Below are 7,157 nucleotides of genomic sequence, written 5' to 3' on the forward strand. Positions count from 1 at the left end.
AGCTAAAATGTGTCTGATTTTAAGCACAAGTTTAACTATTGTTTTCTATCTATCTATTAATTACATTTAGAAACATGGGAGTATTTTTATACCTAAAAAAGCAATAACAAAAGAGTGAGTGTTATTGCAGACTTTTGTTTACATTTTAAAGTGCACAACTAAATGATTTATAATAAAATGTTTTATATAGAGACAGATTTTAACTGTGTTAAATGTTATTAATATTAATTAATACAAATATTACATGTGGCATTGTTACGGACACAAAGATATTTTTTATTGTGTATGGTGTTGCTCTTTCCTTTCTTTTTCTTCTTCTTCTGTGCTAACGCAGATGGCCTGGATAATAGAGACAAGAGGATCCACCTGTTGTTGTGACGTGGCTCCAGGTGATTGGTGGAGTGATAAACAAGCGCCACTATAAAAACTCTTTGTTGCGCCTGAGCGAGAGGGCATCTTTTTCCCTCCTGCGCCGCCAACCAGATTAAACGCCAAAGTTGTTGTTATGTTGTATATTTTTTTGTGTAATTGAAAGTTAAGTTATTAATGTAAATTTTATATTTAGATCATCAAGCCTAAAGCAGAGTAAGGGGGTAAGGCCCTGCTGTTTTGTTTTCATGTTTTCTCCTGTTTATGGTATAGAGAGGGAGACAGGGAAACATTGTCTTTTATTTTGTTTTGTTTGGTAGTTTAGTTTTATATCAGTTAGCAATATTTTGTTGTTTTTCTTGGGGTTTAACTTACCCTCAAACTGCATTTTCTGCTTTTAAGAAAATAAAATAATTAAGGCTTGAAATATTGTTGTTTCTTGGCGTGTTTTTTCTTATATTTTTTTTTCTGGAGGCGGGGCGGGAGGAAGGGGTGTCCCTATGTCCAGTCTGGAATACCCAGCCGTGACAGGCATATATTTGAACCATTTGGATTTCCAGTATTAATAATTATATTATTTGACACACCTGTGTTATGAAAGTAGTTTGTCTTTTTTGGCATCTCTAGTTTACAGTTTAAATAGATAACAAGCAGTTAATTACCAGTCAATTAATTTATGTTTTATCCACAATGTTGGATTAAATTATAAAATTAGGTCCTACAGTTTACAGTGTCCTACTGCATGTTTTTTATTTAGTATATCTTATCTATTAAAAACAAACATATTCGTATCATGTTAATATAAACAAATTTAGTAAACTATATAAAAATGTAAGTCAATTTGACCTCACGTTTATATACTGTCTGTTCTCCAGTCCGTCCAAGCGATGTAACTACAGTCACTTTAAGGTCAGCTTCTTGTTGAAAAACCACCATGGAGTCACTAATGGACACATCCAAAACTCCTGAAGCTGGAAAGATTCCATGATATGCTTTAATCTTTTGATCCAGTGAATCACAGGGTGTGGAGTCCAGCATTCCACAACAAAACATGCTGCAGGTGAGATGTGTCTAGTCAGTCTAGAGAATAAAAGTAAAATGAAACTCAAGCTGCTATAGAAAGAAATGAAACTGAAACTAAAACAAATCTACTAAACCCAGAGGACTAAAGGATGCACTATAGCACTGATGAAATACATCGACGTAAAAGTCACTGTATCAGGCTGCACACCAAACAGAGGAGAGCTGATGTGTCCCAAACTACATTCTATATACTTAATATATAAAGTATAGTATATACACCAAACAACCATAACATTAAAACCACCTCCTTGTTTCTACACTCCATTTTATCAGCTTCAGTTACAATACAGGAGCACTTTGTAGTTCTACAATTACTGTTTTTCTGCATGCTTTGTTAGCCCCCTTTAATGCTGTTCTTTAATGGTCAGGACCCCCACAGGACCACCACAGAGCAGGTATTATTTAGGTGGTGGATGATTCTCAGTGCTGCAGTGACACTGACATGGTGGTGGTGTGTTAGTGTATGTTGTGCTGGTATGAGTGGATCAGACACAGCAGCGCTGATGGAGTTTTTAAACAGCTCACTGTCCCTGCTGGACTGAGAATAGTCCACCAACCAAAAATATCCAGCTAACAGCGCCCCGTGGACAGCATCCTGTGAAGATATAAAGGTCTAACCAACTCAAACAGCAGTAATAGATGAGCGATTTATAATCCTCTCAGTGCTGCTCAGTGTGTTTGTGACAGAACCGAGAGGGAGAAAGGAAAGTAAAAGTAAACTTATGAGCTCTTACACTGAAATAATTCACAGGAAAATAAAAGCAAATGCATGCGTGAGTCAGAGCAGCAGTATGTAAAGTGATCAGCAGGTCCCAGTTGAGAGGAGGAGACTAACGATGACTAATGAAGTCTAATAGATTTTGCATGCAGAATGTAGTAAATATAACTTTGTTTAAGTCTGGTCTGTTACTCCCCTTGAACCAAACACACACAAACTTATCTGGAATTCCTGTGACCTGAATCAGGATCTGAGCCATGATCTACCAGATTTGGAAAAGAACTAAGCCAAGTTATTTCAACCAATGATAATCCAGCTATTGTTGTATACCTCAGACATACTGTCCCCATAAGTATACTTTTATGTATAATTTCTGTTTAGCTTACTGTCTTTGACTAAAAATATAGTGTTAAGAATTATGTTTGACCAATACAGAAGACCCTTGAGTTACAAACGGTTTACCATACGAACATTTTGGGTAACAAACGATCTTTTTCAACTTAAAGTACGAACAAATTTTGGACTACAAACCAAAATTCGCGAAACACGTGACGTCACGAACAAGTAGACTCCGACCGTTTCTCTCTCTCTCTCTCTCTCTCTCTCTCTCTCTCTCAGAAATGTGGTGTGTGTTTTATGTACAGTACTACTGTGTATTGTTGTTTATTATTGTTTATTACAGGAATGTCTATTCTATAATTTAAGATTTAAGGGAAAATATACTTGTATTTATATAAAAAAAGACAATTTAAGACATTAGAAAGGTTATGTAAGAGGTGATTTGGGAGGTCTGGCACAGATTAATTCTATTTACATTATTTCTTATGGGAAAAATAGGTTTAACTAACGAACATTTTGACTTAAGAACAGCCCTTCAGAACCAATTACATTCATAAGTCAAGGGTCTACTGTATCCTGTACACAAGGCTAATAAACATTTGTACTGCATGCTTAAATCACATATGTAACAATTTCTGTGTATTAGACCTGTTTAATCTATATATTGGTATTTAGATTTTGTTTTTATTATGTTTGCAATATTTTAGCATCACCTACTAGACACAAGTGGTTAACTTGCATGGTGTGCAGCACCAATTTTGTCATGATCTTAAGTAAAGTTCATCTCCCACTGGCTACATCTACAGCATGCCACACCTCCACAGTGAGTTGAAAATAGCTGGCACAGCTCTTTTTTGGAAGAGTTTTAGAGCTCTTTGCTCCATTCTCAGTGGATGCAGAATGCAGCTCCTTCAGAAGAGTTTAAGAGTTCGCTCAGCTGACGCCAAAACAAATCAACTGAGTCAATCAGTTCACTGTTTATGTTTTGGCAAGATTGAATTCGACTTGACTTCTAAACTTTACCACAGGTCAAGGTAAAGTTCCTATTTGGCTGACCCTAGAGCTGCTGCAACAGTGCAAATTTTCCCCTGTGGGATAATAAAAGGCGATCTTATCTTGTCCGATTTGTTAACAAAACGTACTCCTCAAAGACTCAGCTTTTGTGGATGATAGATAGAATATGAAGGTGTCCATAAACTTTTAGTCTCTTGTTCTTACTTTGACCGCTATGTTCAACAGAATCCCACATCACATCCCAGTAATAGTTAATCACAGCACCTGTATAAACAAGTTTGGGTTTTTTTTCAATCAAAGCTCAATAACCATTAACTTAGCTTTGGGCTATTTCATCATTTAAATTTAACTAGGTTCAGGCATAGGCTCACATTTCTCATGCAGAAATCCACTATATAAGCTTGCTTCATTCACATAATAAACTGGAAGTTTTTACTCTGATTGTCTGTGTTTAAAGAGTATCTTCCCGTATGCATAGCTAAGATAAAGAGTGGACTCCTTCTGATATTCAGCATGTGACACCGGAGTAGAAGATTTTCTTTAAAAGAAATTGATGTTCTAACACTACTTTTGTACCAAATCATGATTACAATCACCTGTTTTAATCACATCATTATATAAATGTTTTATATTGTTCCTGTCCCAACTGTTTTGGAATGTGTTGCAGTAATGGATGTAAATTAACAAATAAAATGAAGTTGACCAGACAAAACATGAAATATCTTGTGTTCATATACCTCTGCCATTAAATAAAAGTCAAAAGTAAATGTAAGAAACACTGCATTCTTATGTGCGTTTTCCATACTGTCCAAACTTTTAAAATTGGATTGTATACTACCCTCAATATTTGCTTTTTTGATGACCTAATCAGTTAACCAAACTTATTTGGTTTATTATCAGTTTGGCTTATTACACAGACAGGTTTGATTCAGTCAGATCTAAATCTCACTCCTCAAACTAAACTCATCAGTAAACTCAACCTTAAAGATAATGTTTAGCTAACATTTGAAAAAGAAATTAGAATGTAGAATAGAATAAGAGTCTATTTGCATATAGACGCTAAATACAATATAGAAAATACAATATTTATTAGTAAATTGCAGAAAATTTTTTTAAAAGGTCATTTATCCATTATGTGTATAAGGTCTATACAATAGAACAGTAAAAAATACAAATTGAAATCAGAATTTTTGGACTATTTACACTCTGTTGTAGATGCAGAGGTGAGACCTGACACAAACAGGTGGTACAGTAACATAATCTCTCTCTCTCTCTCTCTCTGTGAGTGCATGCTGGGAGTGACTGGGCGGAGTGTGAACGTGAGCGTGTGTGAGATGTGGCTTCTGTATGGCATGCATTTGGGGCCAAAATCGTCTTAGTTCTAACGCCTGTACACGTAAAAAATATTACGTGTCCAGACGTAAAATATGTACGTGTGATGTATTGAGACGTATTTCTTTTACGTGTACAGACGGCTTATTTTTTGCGTCTGCAGAGGTACTTTTTTTACGTGTACAGACGGCATATTTTTATGTTTCCAGAGGTTTTTATTTTACCCGTACAGACGTAATTGTACAACGTCTTGGCATTTTGCCAGTAGATGGAGATATTTACTTACAAATTGAATTAAGTTGCACAGTGAAGGTGATTCTTTGTTTATTAACCTGCTGCTTTATTTCTTGATATTCTGTAGGATTCTTTTCTTTAGTTTTATTATGATGATAAATGTAGTATGATGTAAATATACATTTATAGTATTAAACACCATTAGGTTATTACTTTGAACAAGCAATTAATTTGTTTTTAAAAGATACAGTTTAAAATATAAAACAAAAATAAAATCAATATACACACATATATTAAGAGTAATGTTAATAAATCTGTAAACACTTTGAAAATGGTCCAGATCTTTAATTGTTATTTCAGTCAATAACAAGCAGCAATGATAATTTAGATATGAAGTTTCTTCCTGTAGCATAGTCAAAAGAAGCATGCAAAATATCTGGTTCTGACATTGCCATGGTCAAAATCTCACAAAATGGGAGTTTATTTATTGAGGAAAATATATAAATAAATAAAAAAGTAGCTTCACAGAAATCCAGTAAAGACAAAAGTTTGAATATGAAATGTAAAACCCCCAGGTGAGCGAGGCCAGGGGCAACAGTGGCAAAGAAAATCTCCCTCAGAGCTGAAGAAGAAACCTTGGGAGGAACCGAGGCTTATGAGGGGGGACCTACTCTGGTCAAACTACCTATAAATAATTGACAAAAGGTCCCTGTATCATCACATACAGGTGCATCTCAATCAATTAGAATATTATCAAAAAGTTAATTTATTTCAGTAATTCAATTCAAAAAGTTGACTCATATTTTTTAGATGCATTACAAACAGAGTGATCTATTTCAAGCGTTTATTTCTTTTAATGTTGATTATTATGGCTTACAGTCAATGTAAACCCTTCATTATCTCAGAAAAGTAGAATAATCAACACAAAATACCTGCAAAAGTTTCCTAAGCCTTTAAAATGGTCCCTTAGTCTAGTTCAGTAGGCTACACAATCATGGGGAAGACCGCTGACTTGACAGATGTCCAGAAGGCAGTCACTGACAACCTCCTGCTGTATCCAAGCATGTTAATGGAAAAATGAGTGGAAGGAAAAAGTGTGGTAGAAAAAAGGTACACAAGCAACAGGGATAACCACAGCCTTGAAAGGATTGTCAAGAAAAGGCCATTAAAAAATATGGAGGAGATTCACAAGGAGTGGACCTCTGCTGGAGTCAGTGCTTAAAGAGCTACCACACACAGACGTATCCAGGACATGGGCTACAACTGTCTTGTTTTCAGATGAAAGTTTTCAGAAGGAATTTTGCATTTCATTTGGGAATCAAGGTCCCAGAGTCTGGAGGAAGAGTGGAGAGGCACACAGTCCAAGCTGCTTGAGGTCTAGTGTGAAGTTTCCACATCAGTGATGGTTTGGGGAGCCATGTCATCTGCTGGTGTTGGTCCACTGTGTTATATCAAGTCCAAAGTCAGCGCAGCCATCTACCAGGACATTTTAGAGCACTTCATGCTTCCCTCTGCTGACAAGCTTTATGGAGATGCAAATTACATTTTCAAACAGGACTTGGCACCTGACCACACTGCCAAAAGTACCAATACCTGGTTTAATAACCACAGTATCACTATGCTTAATTGGCCAGCAAACTCACCTGACCTAAACCCCATAGAGAATCTATAGAGTATTGTCAAGAGGAAGATGAGACACCAGATCTAACAATGCAGACGAGCTGAGGGCCGCTCTCAAAGCAACCTGGGCAACCTCAGCAGTGCCACAGGCTGATTGCTTCCATGCCACACTGCACTGAAGCAGTAATTCATGCAAAAGAAGCCCCGACCAAGTATTGAGTGCATATTCTGTAAGCCATAATCATCAACATTAAAAGAAATAAAAACTTGAAATAGATCACTCTGTTTGTAATAAATCTATATAATATGAGTTTTTTTTTGTTTTTTTCAAATTACTGAAATAAATGAACTTTTTGATGATATTCTAATTTATTGAGATGCACCTGTAAGTCTGCTGTTACAGTGCCTTGCAAAAGTATTCAGCCCCCTTGAACTTTTCAACCTTTTG

This window comes from Trichomycterus rosablanca, chromosome 5, assembly GCF_030014385.1.
Source record: "Trichomycterus rosablanca isolate fTriRos1 chromosome 5, fTriRos1.hap1, whole genome shotgun sequence".
Classification (NCBI taxonomy): domain Eukaryota; kingdom Metazoa; phylum Chordata; class Actinopteri; order Siluriformes; family Trichomycteridae; genus Trichomycterus; species Trichomycterus rosablanca.